Source organism: Electrophorus electricus, chromosome 5, assembly GCF_041902795.1.
Source record: "Electrophorus electricus isolate QZ-2024a chromosome 5, ASM4190279v1, whole genome shotgun sequence".
Lineage (NCBI taxonomy): Eukaryota > Metazoa > Chordata > Actinopteri > Gymnotiformes > Gymnotidae > Electrophorus > Electrophorus electricus.
In genome coordinates, this window is record NC_137501.1 from 892501 (window position 1) to 905243 (window position 12743).

Genomic DNA, 12743 nt, shown 5'->3' on the forward strand with positions numbered 1-12743 from the left:
CGAAATCCTCAGGTGTCGTTGGGATTTCTGGATTTTTAGTTGCGTTCAGGAGAGAATGTGTGGACTCGCAGGCTGTAGCACAGTAACTCACCTCAAAAGCCTCGGGATTCAGAATGTGCCAGTTCGCTTTTAAAGCAACAATGGGGGAATTTTATTTCTGTGTGAGGCCAGAAAATTAGAAAGGGGCTCAAACCTGTTTAAATTCAGAAAATGTTTCCCCTTTAGCGGACCTTTGAAGAGAGAGAAGATGGGGTTACTAGAAGAGAATACGTTGAGTCACACCAAAGGTTCCTCGCTGGTGTGCCAACTTTTCACACTCTCTTCAGTTCAGTTTTATCTTCTGAACACACAGTATTTATTAAGGTCTGTTTTTTTAACTGTTGGTTGCCCCTATGAAAATTGACCTTGAAGAGGTGTTATTCATGTGAGTTTAGTGACTGTAGTAATCTGACAGAGTCTTTCCCTTCTAAAACATGTAAATGTCACCATGAGTGTGTTTCGATATCCAGCTACATCAGAGAGGACCTCTAGTAGCCTGCACCCCTTTAAAGCCTCATTTTTCCTCTTTACTTTCTTGAAGTCATTTTTCCTGAATTGCACAGCAGGGGTACTGGATACTGCAGGAGTTTTGAATGAATCATTTCATAGAAAAAATGAGTATGACATTAATTTATTTAGATATTAGTATTGCATAAAAGGTTATTATTAGGGCAATGTAGACCTAAATCAGTGTTGTTCAAAGCTGCTGTGTCATACACATCTGTCTGTCTGTCTGTCTGTCTGTCTGTCTGTCATGCCTGTCTGTCTGTCTGTCTGTCTGTCATGCCTGTCAGTCTGTCTGTCTGTCTGTCATGCCTGTCTGTCTGTCTGTCTGTCTGTCTGTCTTGCCATGTTATTAGAAATGACTGTCTTATGCCTGTCCTCTCCAACACTGGACACATTTATTTTTCCAGACTGTAGCTCAGCTACTGTCATTTATAACTGATCACCCCCCCCCCCCAGTCCCTCCATTTATCATTGGTCAGTTTCTGATCACAGAACTGCTGCTGATTGGATATTATTCGGGTGGCAGGCCATGCTCAACACAGCAGTGACAGCAACATGGTAATGTCACGGTTGTTGGACTGGTGTGAGTGGATCAGGCTTTGTTTCTGGGGTCTTTACTCACATAACCATCTCTGATCGGTAATCATCTGCCACCATTAAAATATCCAACCAACAGCAGATGAGCCAGTGATGAAATAGTGGAGAATGACTAACACACATTCGTGTTAGTGACAAAGATTAGCATCACATAAACTTTGATGCCAATCTGGAAGCATGAAAGGTTTTTCTTATGAAACTGGTCACAATTTAAGATTTTCTTATGTAAGTGACAGGTTAGTGTGTATAATTTGCACTTTATAACCAAGAGTAAACCTCTGTTGTTTGTGCTGTTAGTAGCCTACTGTATGTACTCTTTCAAATTTCATAATAATGTATCAAATGAGACTCTCCAACAAACTCCTGGACTGTTTAGCTGATCCCAGTAAACTTTCAATAGTCTCCTCATTACCTGCTAACGTCACCTGCAAAATGGGCAATTTTAGTGTCAAACTGGTTTGAAACAACTGAAATACGTAATCGTGCTCGACAGCCTTCTGCCGACCTGTACGGCTTCACCTCCTGTTCCTCCCTCCGAGCCAATCCTGCGATTCAGCAGCGCTGGGGCGGCCAGCACGGGTGCCTGTGATTGACGGGTACATGTTTAGCAATTAGCCTTGTGTCACAGTCAATAGAAAGCCTGTTTCTGCTCACTCTGCGCAGAGCCGGTTCTGACATCAGAGGTGATTGAGTATTCATGACTGCTTACGTTCTGCCCCTGCTGGGACAGCTCCGTAGTTTTAGTACGTGGAGTCCTGGGGATGAGAGTGCTAGCGGCTTTAACTTTTAGCATGAGGCAGCGTGGATCTTAGGATTTAGCACTCAGTTTGTGTTTAGTACAACACTCAGTTTGTGTTTAGCACAACTTGTGTTTAGTTTCTTTTTTACTGTAGCACTTTTGTGTTTGTTACGCTGACTCTCAGCTCTGCAGCTCCAGACACCATTTCCCATCATCCCCTATCCGACAGGTAGAGAACACGCCATCTGTCCCAGCCAATCGGCTACTACTGCCTAGACTGTCATCCTCAGATGAATTTTTACACCTGTTGTGTATCAATTTCCTTTTCATTTGTGTGTTCTTTGGGAAGCATTGCCCTGGTTTTTCGTGTGTTTGACTCTGCCTCCTCTGTACTGTGGGCTTTTCTGGATTTGCCCGTTTCCGTTTATTCTGTGATGTTCTGCTGTCTGTTTGATCACTTTTCCTTGTTTTGACCTCTGCCCGTGTTTCGACTGTGTGTTTGGACTGCCCTTACACAAGTAAAGTGTCGTTTGGCATAGCATTTAGCATAGCGTTCCGTTTGTGTTTAGGAGCATGTGGTATTTTGCTTGTGTTAAAATGCAGGTGAGTGAGACAGATGGCAAGGTTTCTGCAGGCTTCAGTTATGCTAGAAAAAGGCCGCAATGCTGAATGGGAATGGAGGTGAGTGAAGATAATGAGAAGCAAATGACATTAGTCAGGTGAAGCTGTAACACAGCTGGGGTTTAATGTGTGTTAACCTGTGCCAAATGTCAGCGATGGAGATGCAAGCCTCAGCATGTTCAGAGTGGCCCAAACCGGAGCTTAATGTTTCGATTGGCCTGTTTGTTCTCATTTTTAGTGGTGAGGTTTTACTCTTCAAGAGTTCTGAAGAAAAAGGAAACAGAGAGGGATGAGAACTCTCTTAGATCAGACTAGCTGTTTCTAGAATGTTCTGTCCACATTAATAGGACCACCTTATACACTGGACTAAATAAACAACAGAAACCAATAAAAGTTTTAAATATAAACTGAATGTATTTTTTTCTTCCAGCATAAAACTACTGTTATAGACAGAATTGCCAGGAATCTTGAAATTTATGATGCAAGGAACAAAACTGGAAATGATCAAATGTGAATGACAGCAGAGTTAGTAGTGTTTACATATGCTGTCATATTGCACATCTCCCTGTTTTGCTGTCTTCTGCCATTCTAGGCTGTGTTTGTGTTGTTTAGCATCACAACCTGTCAAGTAATGTGACTTTGTACTTCTACTGGTACACTGGCCAAGGACATTTTAATGGGAACACTGTTCACTTTGTGAGGGTAAGGACTGGCATTCCGGCAGAGTGTAGGGGTACAGTCTTAAAATCATCTTAAAGACATCTTATAGTCATCTTAAAGTCATCTTAAAGTCATCTTAAAATCATCTTAAAGACATCTTACAGTCATCTTAAAGTCATCTTATAGTCATCTTAAAGTCATCTTATAGTCATCTTATAGTCATCTTATAGTCATCTTAAAGTCATCTTATAGTCATCTTATAGTCATCTTAAAGTCATTGGGAGGCGATGCAGGGTGCAGAGACGAGCCGTGGTCCAGACAACACAGACATTTATTAACACAATACTGAACAACACTGAAATATTTGTCAGAGATTCATTCGCTGTTAGAAATTAATGGGCTTCGTGGCGAGAACACACAATAACAAGGCCGCGCTTACTGAGACCCCCACAAACCCTGTTCATGTTCGTCTTCTCCCAGTGGAGGAGTTTCCATAGTACAATATATGAGTGAGCGTAAATATATATGATATGAGGGACTGTTTGAGTTTCCAAACCTCTGTTAGTCTTACAAGCAAACAAGTTCTCACCATGTTAAATACACTGTCTTCAAGGCTGCTTCTATATCTGATCTGATGAGTACATGTTACTTATGAATGACATGCAGTTGCCTGTGGTATTTTGATCTGGACCTACACAATAAAATAACACAGATTAGGGTTCACATCATCTAATGCTAATGCTGCATATGTCAGACTGGAGAATGTGTTCTGCATTACAATTACACACTCTGTAACCAGCCAACATGACCTGTGAAACACAAACATATCTGGCAAACTCCTCATCCTCTCTGCACAACTCTCTACTTCAATCAAAACAATAAATACATGCAACACAATGGAATAACTCACTCAAACAGTAACACACTTCAACAGTAAACACATACATGAATTCATGAACCATTCACAGACAAAACACCAACTCGATGTCTCAGAGATCACAACCCGTATTTATAAAGTCATGTTTCTATGTCTTCTGGATCTTTCTTACTACTGTACATCTACTATAATCTACCATGATTTACTACAGTTACAGCAAATGAGGACTATACACACACACACATACAGACACACACAGACACACACACAGACACACACACACACACACACACACAGACACACACACACACACATAGATGGTGCAAAAAAGTAAAATCCAAAAATGAGAAAACACATCTTACTGTATTTTACTATCATTTTCACATTTGTCTCAGTACCATGTCTACTTCAAATCTCTTCACACACCTCAGTACATCAGTTGACCTTTGGTGCAAAAGGCACTTCAGCCACGAAAACACTTCATGACTCATGCTGCCATAACTATAACACAACTATAACACAACTATAACACAACTATAATATAACATTTTCTTTCTACCACAAGACTACTTTGTCAATGTACAGCAAACTCCAAAACACAAACAACGTGTAACATTACGAAGTACACACACTATGTGTGTTTCCTCTGTTTTTGCAACATATGTCTATATATCTATATATCTATATATCTATATGTCTATATATCTATATGTCTATATATCTATATATCTATATGTCTATATCTATATATCTATATATCTATATATCTATATGTCTATATGTCTATATATCTATATATCTATATATCTATATATCTATATATCTATATATCTATATGTCTATATGTCTATATGTCTATATATCTATATAGCTATATATCTATATATCTATATATCTATATATATGTCTATATATCTATATATCTATATGTCTATATATCTATATATCTATATTGCAAGCAAGTTAAATGAGTGATCTGTTGTCTTACCTCTTACAACAGACATCATGACTGTGTTAAATTTATTGTAAACTGTAAATGAATGAATGTTTTATCTGAAGCCCAGAATAATATTTACTGTATAATGTAAAACTATATAATATATACATATATAAAACTATAAAATATATGCATATATAAAACTATATAATATATACATATATAAAACTATATAATATATACATATATAAAACTATATAATATATGCATATATAAAACTATATAATATATACATATATAAAACTATAAAATATATGATAAAGAAACAAATCACCAAAGCCACAGTATTCTTCAGGAGGTTTATTTTGCCATTTGTTCTCACAGTGCAATGTACTGCAGTTCAGAAAAGACAAATATACCATCAATAAATACAGTAATGCCAGATCAATATTTTTACTATATACAATCAAAGCCAAACATTTTGAGACTGACACAAATTTTGTTTTTTACAGTTTGCTGCTTCAGTTTTTATGGTGGCAAATTTGCATTAACTCTAGATTGTTATGAAGAGTGATTAGATAAATTTACATTAATTCTAGATTGTTATGAAGAGTGATCAAATAAATTGTAATTAATTGCAAAGTCATTCCTTGCCATGAAAATTAAATTAATCACAAAAACCGCATTTCCACTGCATTTCAGCCCTGCCACAAAACGAGTTGCTAACATCATTTCAATGATCTTCTCATTAGCTCAGGAGAAAGTGTTAACGAGGACAAGGCATTTGATATCACTCTGTCATGCTAATTGAATTAGAAGAGCAGAGCAGGTATTTTAAAAAGGGGGCAGTGCTTGAAGTCATTGTCTTCTTCTGTTGCCATGGTAACCTCCAAGGAAACACGTGCAGTCATTGCTTTGCATCAAAAGGGCTTCACAGGCACGAACACTGCTGCTTGTAAGACTGAGCCTAAATCAGCCATTTATCAGATCACCCAGAACTTCATATGCTTCGATTTGCATTAAGAAGGCTTCAGGGCACCCAAGAAAGTCCAGCAAGTACCAAGACCATCTCCCAAAGAGAATTCAGGTATTGGATTGGGTAAGCACCAGTGCAGAGCTTGCTGAGGACTGGCAGCAGACAGGTGTGAGTGCATCTGCATGCACAGTGAAGAGAAGAATTTTGGAGGATATCCAGGTATCAAGAAGGGCAGCACAGAAGCCACTACTCTCGGAGAACAACCAGGACAGACTGACATCCTCCAGGAAGGACAGAGACTGGTTTGCAGAGGACGGGTAGAATTATTTTCTCTGATGAAGCAAAGCCCCTTCAGACTGTTTGGGACATCTGGAAAAATTATTGTCCAGAGAAGAAAATGTGAGTCCTGTGTCATGCCCACAGTAAAGCATCCTGGAAGCTTTCAGGGAACTCTCCAGATCTTAATCCCATTGAGAACCTGTGGTCAATCCTCGAAAAGAGGATGGACAAACAAACAGAAATTCTGATAAACCCCAAGCACTAATTTGGCAAGAATGGGATGCCACGAGTCAGGATTTGGTCCAGATTCTGATATCCAGCATGCCAGGGTAAACAGGACAAAAGTCAAACATCAAATATTTGCATAAACTTGATGCATTCGTTAATAAATTGTAAAATTATTAAATGATTGTAATTGTGCTTCAGTATACTACAGAAAAATCTGACAAAAAGATCTAAAAACTCTGAAGCAGCAAACTTTGGGAAAACAAATTTGTCAATCTCAAAACATTTGGCCACGACTGTACAGTAATTCACACATATTTTTCTGCCTATTAGAAGTGGGGTGATCTGTGTATCCTGTTCACTGCGTTTGGACACAGATTTATCAACATCACACCAGATATATGCTAAAAGGGCACAAACAAAAAACACCTGGCTGTCTGATGCTGGGATTACCCTATATGTCTGATCCAACCCTGGCTGTCTGTTGCTGGGATTACCCTATATGTCTGATCCAACCCTGGCTGTCTGATGCTGGGATTACCCTATATGTCTGATCCAACCCTGGCTGTCTGATGCTGGGATTACCCTATATGTCTGATCCAACCCTGGCTGTCTGATGCTGGTATTACCCTATATATCTGATCCAACCCTGACTGTCTGATGCTGGGATTACCCTATATATCTGATCCAACCCTGGCTGTCTGATGCTGGTATTACCCTATATATCTGATCCAACCCTGACTGTCTGATGCTGGGATTACCCAATATGTCTGATCCAACCCTGGCTGTCTGATGCTGGGATTACCCTATATGTCTGATCCAACCCTGGCTGTCTGATGCTGGGATTACCCTATATGTCTGATCCAACCCTGGCTGTCTGATGCTGGGATTACCCTATATGTCTGATCCAACCCTGACTGTCTGATGCTGGGATTATCCTATATATCTGATCCAACCCTGGCTGTCTGATGCTGGGATTACCCTATATATCTGATCCAACCCTGGCTGTCTGATGCTGGTATTACCCTATATATCTGATCCAACCCTGGCTGTCTGATGCTGGGATTACCCTATATGTCTGATCCAACCCTGGCTGTCTGATGCTGGGATTACCCTATATGTCTGATCCAACCCTGGCTGTCTGATGCTGGGATTACCCTATATGTCTGATCCAACCCTGACTGTCTGATGCTGGGATTATCCTATATATCTGATCCAACCCTGGCTGTCTGATGCTGGGATTACCCTATATGTCTGATCCAACCCTGGCTGTCTGATGCTGGTATTACCCTATATATCTGATCCAACCCTGGCTGTTTGATGCTGGGATTACCCTATATGTCTGATCCAACCCTGGCTGTCTGATGCTGGGATTACCCTATATGTCTGATCCAACCCTGGCTGTCTGATGCTGGGATTACCCTATATGTCTGATCCAACCCTGACTGCCTGATGCTGGGATTACCCTATATGGGCTCCTGAGCAAGACCCTTAACCCTCAATTACTCAAGATGTACTCAGTCATAATTGTAAATTGCTTTGGATAAAAGCGTCAGATAAATGTAATGGATTACCCTATATGTCTGATCCAACCCTGGCTGTCTGATGCTGGGATTACCCTATATGTCTGAGCCAGTCCAGTCTGATGTGGGCATTGACTTATATGTCTCAGACATAGCAACAAAGAATGACATTTGGTCATAGCAATGATGCTTTGCAAAAAGCCCATTAGGAATGGAAACGTGTGTGTATTCGATGTCTAATCGATGAGAAGATTCACTATTGTACAGAAAGATTTTGACTACGTGCACTGATGGCTTGACTGCTGCAGTAGCCTCAGCCATCAGAAAGACTGCAGTCTAAAACTGCTAAAAAATGCACAAGACACCTAATGAAGTGGCTGTTGGGTATAAATAGCAGACTGTGGCTGTGGGAAAGAAATCACTTCACTTCATGTTTAAGAAAAGAGCAGAAGTACTTCCATTAGGATCAGAAGTTAGGTTTTCCTAGCAAACTTCAGGAAAAGATTGTCTCTTGCACACACACACACACACACACACACACACACACACACACACACACACACACACACTGATCCATACATACTCATATGTAACAGCCAATCACAAACCTTTCTAGCAGTTCATTGAAGTGCTCCAATAATTTTTTTTTTAAATACAAGAGCGTGAGCACCAAAAGAACGAGAGAAGAGAAGAAGGGAGAACTTTGACTTCCTAATGAAAATATCTGAACAAACGGGCAGCTGGTCCTCTGTCACCTCAAACACGATGTTTGGATCTGGTTGGTCTGTTATAAAAATGTTTATTCTTGATGAGAAGCAAACTAGTGTATTAGTAGCAGACGTGCTTACCACAGTTTCACTGCTGTGTTTTTAAAATACCTCATCTCCCTTGGAATACAGATTCTGTCCATTGATATACAACCAGTTCAGCCAACAGTTCACTTCAATATTGACCAAGCTGTGTTCTTCCCCTGCTCCTACATCAGTTAGAAACCATGAATCAATTACTCAGCCTTAATGAAGTGAGAGCTATTTACTGTATGGATTAGTGCAGACATCTCTGATTGGGTCACCCAGGTTAGAGTAAGTGGAAATAAGTCACATTTATCCAAAGTGACTTCCAATTATGACTGAGTTCAACTTGACTAACTGAGGGTTAAGGGTTTTGTACAGGGGCCCAACAGTGAAGACCTGGCAATGGTGAGACTTGAACAGGCATTCTTCTGACTACTAGTCAGTTACCTTAACCACTGAGCTACTGCCCTCCTCTGGTAGTGTGATGTGTTCAAACTGCTGTCCTGTTGTAGTGTTGTGGGTTCATACTGGAGCAGATTGATGGGACCTCATACATTTAATACATTTACAAGACACGCTACCATTTAACTGCAGACAAGCAGAACGGGACATGCATCTTGCTTGTGAAATATTGGGCCGGGTATATTTGAGATGTGTTGCAACTCAAATTGATTTCTAGGCAACAGCCCTGTCAGGAGCATCTAGAGAATGAATCCTCCCAAATACCATAAAACAGACCTGAGATGTCGGCACTGTGAACATTTTAGTCCCCAGCAGGTGTAGCACCGATCACACTATATGTCTAGAGTCCATGACTGACACAGTGAGAGTTCCCACAAGGCAATGCACTGTAGAGTTGTCAGATCTTTTTTTCTAAATCTCTCTACATCTGTCGGCATATAATTTACACACAATAGTGCACCTTTTCTTATATGTCAGCTTGTCTGTACATGGCTGCTTATTATTTGGTAATAACTGTTAAATGTTTTGGGTTTTTTTGCATACAAGATGGAGTTGACAATGTCTGTCTCGTTCCAGTGTGTCTGTGTGCATGCTTGTCTGCATGTCTCTCACCTCTGGTGATCTGGTGATCTGCCTCACCAATTTGTGTCTATGTACATGTGTTTGCAAGTCTGACTCACCTCTGCATGTCTGTGTACACACATGTCTGCATGCCTGTCTCACTCCTGTGTGCCTATGTCACCCCTGTCTGTCTCACCCATGTGTGTCTGTCTCACCACTTTATGTCTCACCCAGCACGTCAGAGTCAGTGGTTGTTCAATCTCTCTCGGATTTGTCAGGTAACATCACTATGGATGTCACAACACACACACACTCACACACACACACACACACACACACACACACACACACACACACACACACCACAAAAATGTGCAGCAGAAATATCTTTCATTTAATCATTGTTTTAGAGGTCCTTTAGTGGACCACGGTAGTGGCATGTCAATCCGGGTAAGAGGAATAAATAAGCAAAAGTTTCGTAAAAAAGTATGCGAATGACGTATGCTAATGAGCTTTTGTTTGTTTGTTTATACAGAGTGCTTTGTTCATCGTACTTAGACTGACTTAGAAAACATTTCTTGACTTATTTATTCATGTCACAAAGTCTTTTGTCAAAAAATGTGGTGTAGCGGATCACTTTGCACATTAATTTGTGTGGGTCAGTGTATTTATACCAGTGACTAATCACATTTCAAGGAAGAGGAGGAGTCTTGGGATAGTTCTAGATTAGCGGAGGTTAGCGCATGTGCAGTTCTGAATGGCTGAAGGGTCTGAACTTAGCAGTGGGAAAGGTGCCAGGTGGAGCAGCGTGTTCCTGCCTGCTGCTGGGTGTGTCTGGGCAGCATGTGCGAAAGAGCTTGTGAAAGGATGGAGGAAAAATGGATAATTGAAAAGCTTGAATCGATTTTTGAAATGTACCCAAGGACGAGGAGTCAATTATCCTGTTCCCCGCACACCACAGAGGACAGACAAACTTTTCATCATCTTGTGGGTGTTTTAAGCAGTCTAGCCTCTATTTTGTTTGTCAATGTTTATTCTTCCAAATTTATGTGTACCCTGTTAAAACCTCAGAGCTCAGACTCTGACGGGCACTTTTGATTGGCAGGCATTGCTGTGTATCGGCAGGAAGTGCAGACCCTAAGCTCTCTTCCTCCCTATGATGCCCAGACAGACAGATAGCACCCCGGTTTGCACACGATAAGCAGCTGGCTGAGATACACTGTGGTCGGGCCACTTAGAGAAACTAGCACATTGTGTGTGTGCTCTGCGGCTGCACAATACCATCACACACACACACACACACACACACACAAACACACACACAGCCTCTTGATGAGTGTGAGTCCCTGTCTCTGCTTTTTTAGCAAACATAACTGATTTATGGTGCTTTATTGTAGTTTTATTGCACTACTGATCATCGTGCACGTTTATCCACTGATTAATGAATTATTCTTCAGATAGCACGTCCTGGCAAGAGAGTTCAATTAAAATTAGCCACGGCTTAATCTGTGCTGTACATCACATGAAACGGCCTTACGCTAAAACAACACAGCCAACGCTGTCAGAAAGACAGCCAGAAAAATTCTGTGCATCATCAAACAGCTCTGTGTATATTTATATCTATTAAAACTGTGCACGTGTGTGTGTGTTAAATACTGAAGAGTAGCATGGCAGGTACCAATACAGTGATACGCACTGATCACTAATCATCCCTAAACAGAATCTTCACCTTGATACCTTCCACCTCAGAACCATTAATTGGAACAAGCCTGAAGTTGCCTAATGGTGCTATTTCTCCCCCCATAGACCATCTCTCACTGTGCCTCTCATACTCTCCATCACTATCACTCCCACACAGTCTTTCTCTCTCTCTCTCTCTCTCTCTCTCTCTCTGTTCCACTCCTCTCTCAACATGAGGTAAATCTGTCTCTTCCTCTCCTCGGGCACACTGTCCATTTCATCACGCCGCCGCGCTGAGGGCAGAGAGCTGAAGTCTTTGTGTCTGATTTGGTTTGCTAATGCACTGCTGATACAGCTGCAGAGTTGGCCTGATAAGAACATGCCGGAAACACCACGCACCTCTGATGGCAGCAGTGACTGGGCATGTGCCAACCTGCCCCTGCTCTCTCTACCCTGGGAAAAAGGTCAAACCAAGGCCAATCATCAACAGACAGGCAGATTATGCTAATTTTATGCTAATGAAATTCACATTTATTAGTGGATTAAGATAGGTTTCTTCTGTATACATGCTTTTGTTTGATTTTTAAGATAAATTCACATAGCACAGAATACATAACCACATCTTTTAAACCATCCTGTTATGTCACAAGATAATAGGTGTTTTTTTACTGCTTACATCAGAGCAGAAATTATCAGGAAATTCTAAGAGTAAATCATTCTGTCTTACTGAGGCATACACAGACACTACACTACTACTGAATGGCAGTGAGAGTTTAATTATTGTTGTCGTTGTGGGATTCTAAATGTTTATTTTCAGCCCTCGGCTCACTTCAGACCTCACGTGTGCTGGGCTAATTTCAGCTCTCACAGAAGCAGAAGTGTGGGAGGGTATGTGTGAATGTGAGGTCCAAGTTAGTGAATGTGGGTGTGTGTGGTGGGGGGGGGGGGGTATGCAAGGTCCGTGTGTAGATATGTGTGTGCGTGTGTATGTGGGTATGTGTGAGGCTAATGTTAGTGTGTGTGTTTCTGTGTGTTTATGTACATGGTCTATGTTGGGGTGTGTGTGTGTGTGTGTGTGCGTGTGTGTGTGTGTGTGTTTATGTACAAGGCTATGTTAGGGTGTGTGTGTGTGTGGGTTACTGTGTGTTTATGTACAAGGCTATGTTAGGGTCTGTGTGTGTGTGTGTGTGTGTGTGTGTGTGTGTTTGTGTGTTTATGTACAAGGCTATGTTAGGGTGTGCGTGTGTGTGTGTTTATGTACAAGGC

At 41.0% G+C, this 12743-nt stretch overlaps 1 protein-coding gene across 3 annotated transcripts in view; it reads left to right on the top strand.

Moving 5' to 3' along the window:
- Positions 1-12743, top strand: part of galnt9 (polypeptide N-acetylgalactosaminyltransferase 9) — a 90349-nt gene that overhangs the window by 55039 nt on the left and 22567 nt on the right. The gene's annotated exons all lie outside the window — the stretch shown is intronic.